The sequence below is a fragment of the Narcine bancroftii genome, chromosome 10 (assembly GCF_036971445.1).
Source record: "Narcine bancroftii isolate sNarBan1 chromosome 10, sNarBan1.hap1, whole genome shotgun sequence".
Lineage (NCBI taxonomy): Eukaryota > Metazoa > Chordata > Chondrichthyes > Torpediniformes > Narcinidae > Narcine > Narcine bancroftii.
The window spans coordinates 54,270,306-54,288,653 of NC_091478.1; the positions used below are offsets into that span (position 1 = coordinate 54,270,306).

An 18,348-nucleotide genomic window follows, 5' to 3' on the forward strand; every position below is an offset into this window, starting at 1 on the left:
CTATCCTTTTATATTTATCATCCTTTTTTCTATCTTTTTTGAATATTTTATTTTTGATTTTCAGACTCATGTATATTCAGGCAACAATACGCTTTCTTACAACACTTAAGTATAACATACATCCCACCCATGTTCCAATCTAATGAGAATAAAGTTATATAAATTATACAAATACAAAAAAGAGAGCCTGTCATCTGCCCCATATCCCACTTCTTTGATCCCATTGTTTCCCTACTTCATCTTCTTTATTCTGAAGGAGTGAAAATTATGTCTGTGTACCATATGTTGTTTCATATAGAGTTGCCAGAGTCTAACAAATGTGTCAGGTTTCCTCTGTAAATTGTATGTGATTTTCTCCAGGGGAATCCAACTCTGGATTTCCATATTCCATCATGTAAAATTTAGTTGGGAGTCAGACTTCCACGTGACCACTGTACATTTTCTGGCTACCGCCAAGGCAACCTTCACGCAGTGAATTTAGTACCTGGACAGTTTAAAATAAACTTCCATAATGTTTCCCAGAAGGTACAATTCTGGATCCTGTTGAAAATCCACCGTTGTAATTTTGTTTTAGGATGTCCCCCAGGTCTTCCCAGAAGGGTCTCACCTTTGTACACAGACAGGTTGAATAGATAAAGGTTCCAATCTCCACACCACATCTAAAGCACATTTCCGAGATTTCTGGTTTGGATTTAGGTAATTTTTGAGGTGTGAGGTACAGTTGATGCAGGAAATTATATTGCACCAACCTGTACTGTCAAGATAGTATGATTAAATGCTTGTAATAGCACAGAACAATATAATTTTTACATCAATTAAATTTTATTCCTCAGAAATTAAATGGATTAAATCCAAATTTTTCAGATAAATGTTTTAGATGTAATCAGGATATAGGTACTTTTTCACCTGGATATGTCCAAAGTTAAGACCTTTTTGGATAAAACTAGGTTTATTTTTAGAAAAGGATAGTGCCGGAGGATTGGCGCATTGCGCATGTGGTTCCGTTATTTAAAAAGGGTTCAAGGAGGAAGCCTGGCAACTATCGGCCTGTAAGTTTGACGTCTGTGGTAGGTAAATTAATGGAGAAAATTCTTAGAGATAGTACTTATAAACATCTGGATAGACAGGGTCTGATCAGGAGCACTCAACATGGATTTGTGGGAGGAAGGTCATGTTTGACCAATCTGATTGAATTTTTTGGAGGTGACTAGGAATGTGGATGAGGGTACCGCAGTGGATGTTGTCTATATGGACTTCAGTAAGGCCTTCGATAAGGTACCACATGGAAGGTTAGTTAGGAAGGTGCAGTCTTTAGGTATAAATTTTGAGATAGTCAAATGGATTGAACATTGGCTGAAAGGGAGAGGCCAGAGAGTGGTAGTGGATAATTGTCTGTCAGGTTGGAGGCCGGTGACCAGTGGTGTGCCTCAAGGATCTGTATTGGGCCCATTGTTGTTCGTGATATACATTAATGATCTAGATGATGGGGTGGTGAATTGGATTAGTAAATATGCAGACGATACTAAGATAGGTGGAATAGTGGATAATGAAGAAGGTTTTCAAGGATTGCAGAGGGATTTGGGCTGCTTAGAAAAGTGGGCTGAAAAATGGCAGATGGAATTTAATGCTGATAAGTGTGAGGTGCTTCATTTTGGTAAGAAGAATCAGAATAGGACATATGTGGTAAATGGGAGGGCATTGAGGAATACAGAAGAGCAGAAAGATTTAGGAGTAACGGTACATCGTTCCCTGAAGGTAGAAACTCACGTGAATAGGGTGGTGAAGAAGGCTTTTAGTATGCTGGCCTTTATCAATCATTGCATGGAATATAGGAGTTGGGAGGTGATGTTGAGATTGTATAAGACGTTGGTGCGGCCTAATTTGGAGTTCTGTGTGCAGTTCTGGTCGCCTAATTATAGGAAGGATATAAACAGAGTGGAGAGAGTGCAGAGAAGGTTTACCAGAATGTTGCCTGGGTTTAAGCATCTGGAGTATGGGGAGAGATTGGACAGATTGGGTCTTTATTCTTTGGAGCATAGAAGGTTGAGAGGGGATTTGATAGAAGTATTTAAGATTATGAAAGGGATAGACAGAATGGATGTGGATAGACTATTTCCGTTAAGAGGAGGAAAGTTTAAAACAAGAGGACATGAGTTAAGAATTAAGGGGCAGAGGTTTAGAGGTAACATGAGGGGGAACTTCTTTACTCAGAGAGTGGTAGCTGTGTGGAATGATCTTCCGGGAGAAATAGTGGCGGCGGAGTCAATTGTATTATTTAAGAAAAGGTTGGACAGGTATATGGATGAGAAGAAGATGGAGGGTTATGGGCATTGTGCAGGGAGGTGGGACTAGAAAGGGGTGTTTGGTTCGGTGCGGACTAGAAGAGCCTAATGGCCTGTTTCCGTGCTGTAATTGTTGTTATGTTATGTTATAAATTTCCTTAGGATGCAAATTTTTTCTACTTGTAAATATATTTGATACAGAATTGAAATTGAAATTAAATAAATAAATATCAAAAAGAATTCATAAAAATTGCCCTAACATTGGCGAGTAAATGCATGGCAGTATCGTGGAAGTTGGATGTTTATTTGGAGTTGGATAGATGACATGATGAAATACATTGCTGTATACCACTTGAAGCAGCAGCTACGATGAAGGAGACTAACAACCGCCACGGTTCTCAACGACCGTTTAATTCAAATCCTGCGCGCGTCCCTTTAAGGGCAGCAGGCGATGATGTCATCATGACTGCCTGAGACGCGTGCTGGGCTAAAGCCACAAGGCATGGAGGTCCCCCGATGGGGCCATCTTCTTGTGACTGCCCCACCCCATGGTACAAGCGGGGCCAGTTCGCCACGAGTATGTGCGCGCTACAACATATAATTTACAGAATAAATTTCAAACTTTTCAAAACATTTGGCAACCATATCTTCATATTGCAGGGATTAGGTTGTAATCACCCAACTAAATCTTCTGACTCCCTATAATTAAGATGTATTTTGGTAATAGTTTTATTTTTTTTTAATCTTTGTTTTAATAATATCCAGATGTTTTTTCCTTCTTTCTTTTTTTTTCTTTCTTTGAGGCTGAATTACTATGGGGGGGGGGATTAAAATCACTATTAATCATTATTATTTTGAACAAGACAATTTATGTATATGTGAAAACAAATAAAATGTAAAAAAAATAATTCATACCCAACAAACAGTGTGTGAAAAAACTCCCCTCAGATCAGCTTTATCTCTTTCCCTCTCACCTTAAACCCATATTCTCTATTTTAGACTTCTCGGCCCTGGGAAAAAGACTGAGAGAATTCAGCATGGATCAATTAGTGATTAGTTTAATGCAATTTTACAACAGTTGGAATTTTAAAAACAAGGAGTCTGTTCTACTTGAACTTAATGTATTTACAGAAACATATAAAAACTGATTCCATAAATTCTAAGAACATAGCAACCAATGTGGTACAAGCTGTGAACAGATGGCATCTAATCAGGGGAGGTAAATCCTGAATGATGGTATGCATAATACTCCGATTCAATATTCAAGGGAATTTTCAATCTCAAAGTTAATATTTGAAGCCTAAAATCCAGTCTAAGTGAGTATGCTGTCCAAGCTAATAATGGTTGCAACACCATGAAAAACTTTGAATCCTGGCTGTACAAATATGAACAATAAACAAAACAGACAATTCCCAGGATAAAAATTGTTGAAATAAGGACACTGAAAGAGGGACTGAGGCATTCTCAGTACATCAGGCAGTATCCATGAAGAGAGACCTTTGGGGAGAGGAATGTTTCCTTTCATCAGTGTACCAGAGGCAGCCTGCCTGGTCAGCTGAGGAATCATTAAAGGTGGTGGCATATGTAGATGTGGTGAAGAAGGCACATACCATATTGAGATTCAGTAGGATGGGGTCAGGGATTTTAATTTAGACATACAGCATAGCAACAGGCCATTTTGGCCCACGAGTCCGTGCCGCTCAATTTACACCCAATTAATCAACACCCTCAGTATGTGACTCCCCTTGACTCCAGGAGAAACAAGAGACTTAATTGGGAAGCTGATGACATCTTTTGTGATTTATTTTGAATTTTCAGTTTTAATCTTTGGCCAGGCATTGATCCAACCATTTAGGTGACCTTAGTGCAACCAGTTGACCACATTGCTCTCAATCACATTGTTATGGGTTCAGAGGACCCCAAACCCAGCAGCAATAGAAATTCACCAAGACAAATTGTTACTTAAACAAAAGTCATTTTTAATTTTCTTCAAACATAAAAACAGGATCAAATTTTAACTTATTACTATTAACTTAACCCCCTTCTAATTCTGTAATGTGTATAAGTTCAGAGAAGTTCTCTGATTCACAGTCCAATCTCACTTCTCACTCCTCCAAGTTCACCAGTATCAGGAAATTCTTATACTGTGCACAGAATTTAACATTTATGAATTTTCACCAAGCCCTAGTGTTTAAAAGTAATTGGTTACTGCTCAGGAAGGTTCTTGATGGTTTCAGAGAGATTTGTTGCTTGTTGGACACACACAAACTGACTCCCTCTGATCAGTCGCTTCAGTGTCTTGCTAAAGAAACACCCCATCAGGGTTTCTAAATGATAACCTCTTCTTCAGCAGGTCACCACAGTTCCTTTTTGTTTCCCTTATTTCAGGTGAAACAGTCTAGCCAGCCATTTCCTCTTGTATGGACCACATGGGTTGTTTCAACAGGCTGAACTAGGAACTCACAACTCGTCATCAAAATGGGATTTCAACAAACTGCCAGCTTACAATGCTGCAGAAACCAGTTCACACTCTCACTCTCTCTCTCTCTCTCTCTCTCTCTCTCTCTCTCTCTCTCTTAGAGAACGCCTGTTTGGTCTCCTCTATCTCTGCTTGCAAAACCACATGTTCTTCTTAGAATAGGAAACTGCATTCAGACAGATCGCGGCACTGGACCCAATCTTCTAAGTCTGTTAATTTGTTGCTTTCCAAAACAATAATGCCCATTCAGAGCCAGCTCTTCAGCGCTTGACGTCCTGCTTTGCGGAAACTGCCAAAATGTTTGGCGGGGAAGTCAGCCTGAAGAAAACTGAGGTCCTCCATCAGCCAGCTCCACACCATGACTACCAGCCCCCCCACATCTCCATCGGGCACACAAAACTCAAAACAGTCAACCAGTTTACCTATCTCAGCTGCACCATTTCATCAGATGCAAGGATCGACAATGAGATAGACAACAGACTCGCCAAGGCAAATAGCGCCTTTGGAAGACTACACAAAAGAGTCTGGAAAAACAACCAACTGAAAAACCTCACAAAGATAAGTGTATACAGAGCTGTTGTCATACCCACACTCCTGTTCGGCTCCGAATCATGGGTCCTCTACCAGCATCACCTACGGATCCTACAACGCTTCCACCAGCGTTGTCTCCGCTCCATCCTCAACATCCATTGGAGCGCTTTCATCCCTAACGTCAAAGTACTCGAGATGGCAGAGGTCGACAGCATCGAGTCCACGCTGCTGAAGATCCAGCTGCGCTGGGTGGGTCACGTCTCCAGAATGGAGGACCATCGCCTTCCCAAGATCGTGTTATATGGCGAGCTCTCCAATGGCCACCGTGACAGAGGTGCACCAAAGAAAAGGTACAAGGACTGCCTAAAGAAATCTCTTGGTGCCTGCCACATTGACCACCGCCAGTGGGCTGATATCGCCTCAAACCGTGCATCTTGGCGCCTCACAGTTTGGCGGGCAGCAACCTCCTTTGAAGAAGACCGCAGAGTCCACCTCACTGACAAAAGGCAAAGGAGGAAAAACCCAACACCCAACCCCAACCAACCAATTTTCCCCTGCAGCCGCTGCAACCGTGTCTGCCTGTCCCGCATCGGACTTGTCAGCCACAAACGAGCCTGCAGCTGACGTGGACTTTTACCCCCCTCCATAAATCTTCGTCCGTGAAGCCAAGCCAAAGAAAAAAAACAATAATCCATTACTCCACATCATGTCCAATTAACACCTACTTGTGAAGTCTCAATAGGCATTCTTCAAAGTTTCTGCAAAGGCACTCGGAGTCTGGACTGTCCACCTTGAGCAGAGCTCTGGCATTTTAAATGCGATCTGTTTTGTGAAGTGTTTGTGTTTGTTTGTGACCTACACTACTCCCACAATTTATCTCCTTCAAAAACATATCTATATACAATATGGAATACAGCACAAATCTGAAATAGGAATGTCAAAAATAAAAGGAGGAGAAGGCCATTTAGCCCTCGACACCTGCTCCACCATTTAATTTTAATTTTTAATTTAATTTTTTTATTTTTGTCCATGAGTCTACACCCCAAGTATGTTTTGAATTTAATAAGATCATGGCTAATTTAATAAGATCATCCCTGCTTTCCTTTGTGTATACTTCAACGAGATGACTCTGGAGAATATCAGCCCAATCTGCTTAATCGCTACTTTTAGGATCTTTGGCTTGGCTTCGCGGACGAAGATTTATGGAGGGGGTAAAAAGTCCACGTCAGCTGCAGGCTCGTTTGTGGCTGACAAGTCCGATGCGGGACAGGCAGACACGATTGCAGCGGTTGCAAGGGAAAATTGGTTGGTTGGGGTTGGGTGTTGGGTTTTTCCTCCTTTGCCTTTTGTCAGTGAGGTGGGCTCTGCGGTCTTCTTCAAAGGAGGTTGCTGCCCGCCAAACTGTGAGGCGCCAAGATGCACGGTTTGAGGCGTTATCAGCCCACTGGCGGTGAACAATGTGGCAGGCACCAAGAGATTTCTTTAGGCAGTCCTTGTACCTTTTCTTTGGTGCACCTCTGTCACGGTGGCCAGTGGAGAGCTCGCCATATAACATGATCTTGGGAAGGCGATGGTCCTCCATTCTGGAGACGTGACCCATCCAGCGCAGCTGGATCTTCAGCAGCGTGGACTCGATGCTGTCGACCTCTGCCATCTCGAGTACTTCGACGTTAGGGGTGTAAGCGCTCCAATGGATGTTGAGGATGGAGCAGAGACAACGCTGGTGGAAGCGTTCTAGGAGCCGTAGGTGGTGCCGGTAGAGGACCCATGATTCGGAGCCGAACAGGAGTGTGGGTATGACAACGGCTCTGTATACGCTTATCTTTGTGAGGTTTTTCAGTTGGTTGTTTTTCCAGACTCTTTTGTGTAGTCTTCCAAAGGCGCTATTTGCCTTGGCGAGTCTGTTGTCTATCTCATTGTCGATCCTTGCATCTGATGAAATGGTGCAGCCGAGATAGGTAAACTGGTTGACTGTTTTGAGTTTTGTGTGCCCGATGGAGATGTGGGGGGGCTGGTAGTCATGGTGGGGAGCTGGCTGATGGAGGACCTCAGTTTTCTTCAGGCTGACTTCCAGGCCAAACATTTTGGCAGTTTCCGCAAAGCAGGACGTCAAGCGCTGAAGAGCTGGCTCTAATGGGCAACTAAAGCGGCATCGTCTGCAAAGAGTAGTTCACGGACAAGTTTCTCTTGTGTCTTGGTGTGAGCTTGCAGGCGCCTCAGATTGAAGAGACTGCCATCCGTGCGGTACCGGATGTAAACAGCGTCTTCATTGTTGGGGTCTTTCATGGCTTGGTTCAGCATCATGCTGAAGAAGATTGAAAAGAGGGTTGGTGCGAGAACACAGCCTTGCTTCACGCCATTGTTAATGGAGAAGGGTTCAGAGAGCTCATTGCTGTATCTGACCCGACCTTGTTGGTTTTCGTGCAGTTGGATAATCATGTTGAGGAACTTTGGGGGACATCCGATGCGCTCTAGTATTTGCCAAAGCCCTTTCCTGCTCATGGTGTCGAAGGCTTTGGTGAGGTCAACAAAGGTGATGTAGAGTCCTTTGTTTTGTTCTCTGCACTTTTCTTGGAGCTGTCTGAGGGCAAAGACCATGTCAGTGGTTCCTCTGTTTGCGCGAAAGCCGCACTGTGATTCTGGAGAATATTCTCGGCGACACTAGGTATTATTCTATTTAGTAGAATCCTAGCGAAGATTTTGCCTGCAATGAAGAGCAACGTGATTCCCCTGTAGTTTGAGCAGTCTGATTTCTCGCCTTTGTTTTTGTACAGGGTGTTGATGGTGGCATCACGAAGATCCTGAGGCAGTTTACCTTGGTCCCAACAAAGCTTGAAAAACTCATGCAGTTTGGCATGCAGAGTTTTGCCGCCAGCCTTCCCGACTTCTGGGGGGATTCCATCCATACCTGCTGCTTTGCCACTTTTCAGTTGTTCGATTGCCTTATATGTCTCATCCAGGGTGGGAACCTCATCCAGCTCTAGCCTTAGGGGCTGTTGAGGGAGCTGGAGCAGGGCGGAATCTTGGACTGAGCGGTTGGCACTGAAAAGAGATTGGAAGTGTTCTGACCATCGGTTGAGGATGGAGATCTTGTCGCTGAGGAGGACTTTGCCGTCTGAGCTGCGCAGCGGGCTTTGGACTTGGGTGAGGGGCCGTACACAGCCTTTAGAGCCTCGTAGAAACCCCTGAAGTCGCCAATGTCCGCGCTGAGCTGGGTTCGTTTGGCGAGGCTAGTCCACCACTCATTTTGGATCTCCCGGAGTTTGCGCTGAAGATGGCTGCATGCGCGACGGAAGGCTTGTTTCTTCTCTGGACAGGACGGCTTTGTAAGGTGAGCCTGGTGGGCAGCTCGCTTCTTTGCCAGCACCTCCTGGATTTCCTGGCTGTTTTCATCAAACCAGTCCTTGTTTTTCCTGGAGGAGAAGCCCAGTACCTCTTCAGTGGATTGCAGTATGGTAGTCTTCAACTGATCCCAGAGGGTTTCAGGGGACGGGTCCGTGAGGCGGGTTGCAACGTCGAGCTTTGCTTTGAGGTTTGCCTGGAAGTTTCCTCTCGCTTCGTCTGACTGCAGGTTTCCAACATTGAACCTCTTTCTGGGGGCTTTATTGTTCCTGGGCTTTGGCTTGAAGTGAAGGTTGAGCTTGCAGCGAACCAGCCGGTGGTCAGTGTGGCATTCCGCGCTAGGCATGACCCTGGTGTGGAGCACATCTTGTTTGTCACTTTCTCGCACCAGGATGTAGTCCAGGAGGTGCCAGTGTTTGGATCGGGGATGCATCCAGGTGGTCTTAAGGCTGTCCCTCTGCTGAAAAAGGGTGTTTGTAATGACAAGCCGCTGTTCTGCGCAGAGCTCCAACAGGAGGCGCCCATTGTCGTTGCACTTGCCGACGCCATGCTTGCCCAGGATTCCTGGCCAGGTTTCTGAGTCTTTGCCGACACGAGCGTTGAAGTCGCCCAGGATGACAACCTTGTCGGCTGTAGGGGTACGTTGGATGAGGTTGCGCAGGTCGGTGTAGAACTTGTTCTTTTCTGCTGGTTCCGCCTGGAGGGTTGGAGCATAGACACTGATGAGGGTGATGTGACGCTTGTTTTGAAGTGGGAGTCGCATGGACATGATTCGGTCCGAGAGGCCTGTCGGAAGGTTTTCGAGTTTGGAGGCAATGAAGCTCTTGACCATGAAGCCTACACCAGATAGGCGTCGTTCATCCGAAGGCTTGCCAGACCAGTAGAGTGTGTAGCCCACGCCGCGTTCTTGGAGGCTGCCTACATCTGCAAGGCGGACTTCACTGAGAGCGGCTATGTCGATGTCAAGTCTGAGGAGTTCATGTGCAATGAGGGCAGACCGACGTTCAGGTCGGTGGCTGTCAGCCTTGTCTAGCATGGTTCTGATGTTCCAGCATGCTAGCTTGAGTTTGTGAGCATCTTTTGAGGGGGAGGACGTGGAGGGGGAGGACGTGGACCTGTCCTCGGGCCTGCGCAAAGGAGCTTTTAGGTGGAGTGCAGTGCGCGCAGTACTGGCCCCACCCTTTACACCCATGGTTCGTGTGCCTTGGCCAAGCAAGCTGGGACGTGGCAGCGAGGTCCTTGGGTCGTAGGTTTTATATCGGAGTGGCCTTCTCCTATGCAGGTTTCTTACCCGGGCTGGAGGGGCCTGCCTCCCCTCCTAGGTCGATCCATACTGCCCGGACCGGGGCCGAGGCCGCTGCAGTTCACCCTGTGCCTGGATTGGGGCCGCCGCCTCCCACTCTCTGCCCGGATCGGAGCCTTCGCCTGCCCCACTCGACTGAGGCCGGGGCCGCCGTCTCCCCCTTGCTCCTGCCCGTATCGGGGCCGCCGCCGTCTACCCTTCGCCCGGACCAGGGCCGGTGCTGCTCTCCCTGTGCCTGGACTGGGGCCGCCGCCTCCAACTCTCTGCCCGTATCGGGGCCTCCGCCTGCCTCACACGACCGAGGCCGGGGCCGCCGTCTCCCCCTTGCTCCTGCCCGTATCGGGGCCGCCGCCGTCTACCCTTCGCCCGGACCGGGGCCGGATAGAATCCATGCAACTCCACCAGTCATCCCGGGGTCAATGTGGTGATCCTTTGATGCAATCCCTTCATCATAGGTAATGATAACTGTGCATAAAATACCATGCACAATAGAGCCCCATAGAATTTCAGTGAGATGTTTCCACTCTTGTATTTAATCTTGTGATGCATACCTAGGTGAATCATGCAAAAAACACCTACAGGCAGAAGTTTGAAACCTTTTCAGGGTCCCAGTGAAGAATATAGAAGGCACATTTTGAAGGGAAACGAAAAACAAAGTGAAACCATTTGGAGTAGGTACACTAGGTACATGAGGCTGCAGAAGCCACTTTGGCTTCTCACAATGGTGAAATCTCCAACCCACTACATTGTATCTACGATCAGGAAACTACTGTCAGAACACAAATCGTGGGACGCCATCGGATGTGCTGCTGGAGAAGGCAGAAGCATAGAAAATGGGCTGGCATCAGGGTTAGACTGAGAATTAACCCCTTCAGACCCACACTCCCTATGATCCTACTCTCAAATGTCAGATGGCTGGAGAAAGAAAATGGATTACCTGAGGCTACATTTGAACCAGAGAGGACTGCAGAGCTGCTGTGCTCTGGTCATTACAGAAATGTGGCTCCACCAATGTTTCTGTTTTGAAGACCTTCTGCTCTCCAGAAATAGAGTACCTCCTGGTGAAATGCAGATCCTTCTACCTGCCCAGGGAATTCTCAGCCAGTCTGATGGCTAAAGGTTACATTCTGCCTTCAGTTAATGGAGGTGAAGCATGAAGTAGATTTATGGTGCCATCTGCGATGCTCAGATGTCGCACCCTGACATGGTCATGATTGTTACTGCTGACTTCAATCATGCCAATCTGAAAACAGTCTTAGCACGGCTTCCACAGGATGTGAACTTCGCCACCAGAGCAGAGAACACCCTGGATCAAGTGTACACCAAGGCTGCACCTCACCCCCATGTATGGTATTTGGATCACATATCCATCCTGTTATTTCCGGCAAACTAGGTCAGGTCACAGGATGATCAGGATGTGGCCAGGGACAGACGAGGGCATAACAAGACTGCTTTGAGATTGATTGGCTACATCACCAAGTGCATTGAAGATGTCACCAAGATCAAATGGTTCACAACCAGGACTAACCAGAAACCATGGTTGGAGGCAGAGATCCAGGTCCTTCTCAGAGCTCGTGATGCTGTCCTCAGGACAGGAGATAGGATGGCACTAAGATCAGCCTGGACTGAAGTCTCCCGTAGAATCCGGAAGGCAAAGCGAGGGTATGCATAGTGGATCCACAGACAGCTGTACGACCCCAGTGACACAAGGCGCATGTGGCAAGGGATCAAGAATATAATGGATCGCAAGTCAACCTTGCAAATTAAGGACAACATCACCTCCCTTCCGGACAGACTGAACATCTTCTGTGCACAGTTTGATGAGAAGAACAGGATGATGCCAAAGAAAGCTCCATGTCCCCCTGATAAAGCCATGGCTGAGGTCAGGAGAGCCCTATCCAAGGTGAACCTACACAAGGTGGTGGGACCAGAACATACCGGGTCAGATATTTAAGGACTGCACAGACCAATAGATGGAAGTCTTCACGGACATCTTCAACACCTCGCTGCAGCAGTCCATCATTCCCACATGGTTCAAGACAGCCACATCATCCTGGTACCCAAGAGGGCGACAATAACAGGCCTCAATGACTCTTGCCCTATGGCACTGACCTCCACCATTATGGAATGCTTCAAGCATCTGGTGATGGAATGTATCAAAGCGCACCCCCCCAGTGATGCTGAACCCATTTCAATTCACCTATAGAAGAAACTGTTCCACAGATGATGCTAAAGCCTTGTCCATAGAATCCGACTTCTCATACGCCAAGCAGCTGTTCATTGAGCAGCTTGGCATTTAATATGATCATTTTCCAGAGGCTGGTGGAGAAGCTGTCTTCACTGGAACTCAACACCCCTGTAACTGGATCCTGGACTTCCTAACGGAAAGACCACAGTCAGCCCGTGTTGATAGCAGAATATCATGCAATGTCACACTGAGCACTGGGGCACCTCAGGGCTGTGTGCTCAGGCCGCTCCTGTTCACACTACTGACCCACGACAGCATCGCCAGATCCAGTTCCAACAGTGCCATCAAGTTTGCAGATGACACAACAGTCATTGGTCTCATCAACAACAATGATGACTTGCACCACAGAGAAGGGATGGAAAATCTTGTGAAATGGTGCAAGAATAATAACCTGAGTCTCAACATGGTCAAGATGAAGGAGATGATCATGGACTTCAGGAGAACCAGGGATGACCACCTTCCACTACACATCAACAACTCTGTGGTGGAGGGAGTGGAGAGCACCAAGTTCCTTGGAGATCACTTAACTAGTGACCTATTGTGGACTCTTATCATCTCCTCACTTGTCATGAAGGCGGAACAGTGACTGCACTTCCTGAGAAGACTGAAGCGGGCAAGGCAACCAGCCACCATTATATCAACCTTCTATAGGAGCTCTATCAAGAGCATCCTGGCCAACTACATCACAGTGTGATACGGTTGCTGCAGAGAAATAGATCAGAAGTCAATTCACAGAACCATAAGAGTGGCAGAGAAGATCAGTGGAGTCTCCCTCTCCTTCATTGATGTGATCTTCCGGGATCATTGTCTGAAGAGACAAAATCATAGAGGACCCCTTCCATCCTGCACACAGCATCTTTCAACTGCCCCCGTCGGGGAAGAGATACAGGAGTATCAGAGCCAGCACCACCAGGCTGAGCAACAGCTTCTTCCTGTGGGCAGTGAGAACACTGAACAACCAAAGGAACTGCTCACACTGACCATCTGAGACTCTCATTTGTATCAACCAATATTTAGTTATGTTTATAGATATAATATTGTCCTGTATATGTATTATATGTCTGAATATGTGTTGTGTGCATGTTTTTGCAATGAGGACCGGAGAACGCTGTTTTGTTGGGTTGTTCTTGTACAATTAAATGACAATAAACTTGATTTGACTTGACTGGAGGGAGCTTTGTAGACTGTGCACATGTGTAATTTTGCAAGCTCCAATTCAATGTAGAAAATATGCAAGGTGATAACACCATAAAACTGATTGGACAGGTTGTAATGGAAAATTCTAACCTGTTTTTTTAAATTTGCTGCTCTTGGTTTTGAAAGGCTGAGAACCTGCTTGTGTTTTAGAATCAGCAGACATAAATTAAATTCCACCGAGGGGCCAGAGATGCTGTTATCTGAAGAAAGGACATCTGTGTACCGAGAACATTTAATCTTCCTGCTTGTTTTGGTCACAGACTGTCAGACCCTAGCCTTGATGTAGAATAAACCATTGTATTAAAAATGATAAGCTGAAAATTATGTAACTAGTTAGAAACCTAGTATGCTAGCTTGCTTGCTTATCTTTCTTGCTGTGCTGGGAATAGGTGCTTGGGTAAGCAGTTTTGGGGTAATATAAGGCAAGGTCACGCTGCTGAAGAGAGAGACTCTCCGAGAGGTGGCAACATCTCTCAGAAAGAAGAAGAACTTCTAGGGTCCAGCCAACGTCCCGGTCAGGGGAGGTGGAGAAACTGCTACCGACGCCCTGACAACCTACTACAAGTGTGCAGTCGTTGCCTCGCTTCGGCAGTTGGGACCAGTCCAAGCGTTGATAAGTATAGCTGGGAAGGGCTTGCATATTGTAGTGTGAAATCAGGTTTTAAATTTGTAATAAACATTTGTATAATCTGAACTGCTCTCGGTGTGTGTGTCTATTTTCTTTCGGTAGCTCAAACACTGTGACCAATCTAAAACGAACAAAGTGAGAGGTACAAGTTTACCCAAGACAATTGGCGCTGTGAGCAGGGTTGGTCTCAAGATGTTTCGCCGAAAGAAAGAGGTGAGCCCTGAGCAGTTCTTGATTCCTGGATGGACTTCCAAAGACGATGGGTTTGGCATGTTAGCCAATACCCTGTCTTTGTTGGGACCACCCATTAGTTGGGGTGAGAAGTTAGATTCATCAAGTGCACCTCTGGGAGAGCGGGTTGCCACTCTCCTTCGAGAAAGTAAATTTCCTGATAAAAAGGGGACGCTGACGGATGGTTTTTGGTTGCTGGCCACAGCCTTACGCCACTCCATTCAGCGTAAAGCAGAATCAGTTCAAAGAGAAGTAGAATCTCAGCACAAGAGAAAGCAATTAGAGGAGGAGCTAGAAGCCATGTGACAACGCTGTTCCATGATGAACGAGATTGCTCGCACCAGTCAGGACAGAGCCAAAGAATTGGAAGGTAAAATTCACTCACGTACAGCCCAGGTTAAATCAGACAAGCAGGATGAAAAGAGAGGGGCTGCTGCTAATAATGGACCGACAAGAAAGGACCTTTTTCTAACCTTGTTAAAGTTAGGCGTACCTAAAAGTGATATTGATGGGAAACCTACTGCAGTCCTTTATGCCCTTTATAAGAGAAAAGCAGGGGAACATCATCCCCAGCTGCTGAGTCCTCCTGGCCCAGCTATGCCCTCTGCTCCCCCTGCTGCTTCTATCGAGCAGGCTTTTCCTGCTCCAGTTACTCGTGATGAGGTACAACAAATGATTAACAAGGCTCTTATGGATAATAGTGGCATGTGGGCCTGGAAGCCCCCGAACCCTACTAATGCATGAAGGTGTGGGCAGGGCTCCTGTGTCTACACCATTGAGATACGGCGGATACACGGGGACCCACGGTCCTACATACCGTTAACAATCCATTGGGGTGGGGGTAATGACCGCCAATATTTGGCCTTGGTTGATACCAGTGTGGAGCACTCGGTGATTCCGGGTAACCCCGACCTCTGGACTGGACCGACCTTTCGAATAGAGGGGTTGGGAGGGGCAGTCACCCTGGCAAAGGAAATAAAAGTCTGTGCCACGGTGGGTGATAGCCCTTCCCCTATCTGGTTACATGCCCTTGTGGCTGCTACTGACGAGTGTATCCTGGGTATTAATATGTTGGCCGGAACGGCCCTTAATACTAGCCAAGGGGGAATTTGCATTTGGAATTCGGACTATTACAAAAAAACTAGTAGTGCGTCAGGCTAAGTGGGATCCTGTGATGGTGCCACCCCCCATGAAACCAGTGTGCATTCCACAATATCGCCTCCCTGGAGGGCAAGAAGAGATTAGTGCCACCATTGATGCTTTGCAAGAAGAAGGGGTAGTGAGGCCCGCAACGTCGCCCTTTAATAGCCCTGTTTGGCCGGCCCAGAAGCCGGACGGCTCCTGGAGAATGACAGTTGATTATCGCTTTTTGAACAAACATGCCCCACCACTTGCTTCAGCAGTTCCGGACATTGTTACCCTTCTTGAAAACATTGCTATTGGGAACTCGGGAACATGGTATGCTGTCATTGATCTTGCTAACGCCGTCTTCAGTATTCTTATAGCTGACGACTCACAGGATTAGTTTGCCTTTACTGGAAAGGGAGCCAGTATACCTTCACTCGCCTCCCTCAGGGTTATGTACACTCTCCCACTATTTGCCACAGCCTAATTGCCCGTGACCTGGAGACGGTGCCAGTATCACCTTCCCTCTCAATTCACCATTATATTGATGATGTGATAATCCAAGGGGCCACAGAAGAGATGGTACAGGAAGGTTTGGAGAGTGTCCAAGATACCCTGATGCAAAGAGGGTGGGCCATTAACCCCGCCAAGGTACAGGGCCCGTCCCAGACAGTTATTTTCCTTGGAATTCAGTGGCATGCTGGAGAACAAGTGGTTCCCAATAAAGTTCGCAATAAAATCGCAGACTTAGCCACTCCTACTAACAAACAAGAGACCCAGCATTTCCTGGGGTTATTGGGATACTGGCGACGCCATATTCCACACTTGGCATTGCTTTTACGTCCTCTGTATAAGGTTACCCGAAAGAAAACAGACTTTGTATGGGGTGACGATCAGGAAAGGGCGTTCCAGTCCGCCAAGCAGGCTATTCTTCAGGCCCTGCCCATTGCACCCCACATTCCAGATACCCCCTACGAACTACAGGTCTCCGTTACTGATGATGTGGCCTGCTGGAGCCTCTGGCAGAAACAAGAGGGTCGCCGAGTCCCGCTGGGATTCTGGTCACGTACCATGACTGAGGCTGCCACTTGTTGTTCTGCTTTTGAACAACAGTTACTAGCCTGTTACTGGGCCCTGCTGGAGACTGAAAGAATGACAGGTGATGCAAATGTTCAATTGAGACCTGCACTTCCAATAATGAATTGGGTTCTGGCTAATGATGCTAATCTAAAGATCGGGCGGGTGCAGCAGTCTTCTATTGTTAAATGGAAGTGGTATATTCAGAGTTGTGCAACCAGAGGGCCTGAAGGGGTGGGCCGCATACACAAACAGGTGGCTGATCTTCTGTCTCGTCATGAGGACGTTGAACTTGCCTTGCCCCCTCCTTTACCCACTTCACCAGTTCAGTGGGGTAAACCCTATGATTTTCTCACTCCAGCAGAACAAGAGGATGCCTGGTTTACTGATGGTAGCAGCCAGTGGGTGCAAGGAAAGCAAAAGTGGAAGGCAGTGGCTTACCATCCCAAGTCAGGAACTCACTTATCAGAGGAGGGGGATGGTGGCTCCAGTCAGTATGCTGAGTTGAAGGCAGTCACTTTACCATTAGATCCCCATGATCACCCTCTTCATCTGTTTACTGATTCCTGGGCTGTGGCTAATGGACTTGTAGTATGGATGCTTGATTGGCAAAAGAATGACTGGCTGATACTTGACCGCCCAGTGTGGGGCAAAGAGTTGTGGCAGCTGTTGTGGGATGCTTCCCACCACCGTGAGATAACTGTGTATCACGTTGATGCCCATACTAATGTGGCGACTAACATGCTAGTTGGGTCACCTGACCTCAATAGCACCAATCAGCTTCTTTCTGTGGAGTCTGTCCTTTTTAAATCTTTGCTGTCACTGTTCGGGTCATCAGACCTTGATTGCACCAATCTATTTCTGCTCATCTTTCTTATGGTCTTATATTTTAAACTAGTATAAAGAAGGCATAGTTAGATTTTTAACATTTATTTTTTTAACGTTTAATAATATAGATTTTTGTTTGGTCGGCTTGCATTTTAGTAAATGGTGAGGAAACTGTACTATATCTCTAAATTTTCATTTTTTAAGATTTATAAATAAAACAGAAATTGCTGAAGACACTCAGCTCATCAGGAAGAGAAGATTTGGGTCAGTAACTTTTCATCAGAAATGTATTTTTGTTTTTTTGGAAAGATAAATCAGTCAGTGGAAGGACATAGTACTGGACACTCACAAAGAGAGAAAAGCAGAGATGAAATGCTGGAATGTACAAACAATTTGATGGAAATTATTAGTAAATTTGCAGATAATACCAATATTTGTTGGGTATTGCTTTTACAAAAGTATCCACATCAGACGGGGAGATGGGTGAAGGGAAGCAAATCGAGTTTAACTCTGACAAGTGTGAGGCGCTGCACAGTAATGGCAGAGACCTTGAGAACAGAAAGACCTAGGGATACAACTGTTTAGATCCAATGAAAATAGTGGCCCAGGTGGACAAGGTGGTGAAGAAGGCATCTGGCACACTAGCCTTCATTAAGCAGGGTATAAAGTATCCTACAAAAACATCGCCAATATATCTACAGTATATCCTTTCTCATTTAAGGAGACCAGAATTTCATGCAGTGTTCCAGGTGCAGCATCTTCAGTACCCTATACAGTTGAAACAGAACCTACCTGCTCTTAAATTCAATCCTTCTGGCAATGAAGGCCAACAAGGTTGACGGTGGATAGACAATGGAAAGCATTCAAAGATCTAATGGAAGAATTGCTGAAATCGTTTATACCGGTTTGGCATAAAAATAAACCAAAAAACATGACTTAACCGTGGATAACAAGGGAAATTAGAGACAGCATTAGGTCCAAAGAGAGAGCATATCAATTGGCCAAAAAAATTACCACAACCGAAGAATGGGAGCAGTTCAAGATGCAGCAAAGGAGGACAAAGGGATTAATCAAGAG

The 18,348-nt window shown here is 46.1% G+C and overlaps 1 protein-coding gene across 1 annotated transcript in view; it reads right to left on the bottom strand.

The window, feature by feature from the left end:
• Positions 1 to 18,348, bottom strand: part of hydin (HYDIN axonemal central pair apparatus protein) — a 1,560,590-nt gene that overhangs the window by 1,277,402 nt on the left and 264,840 nt on the right. The window lies entirely within an intron of this gene.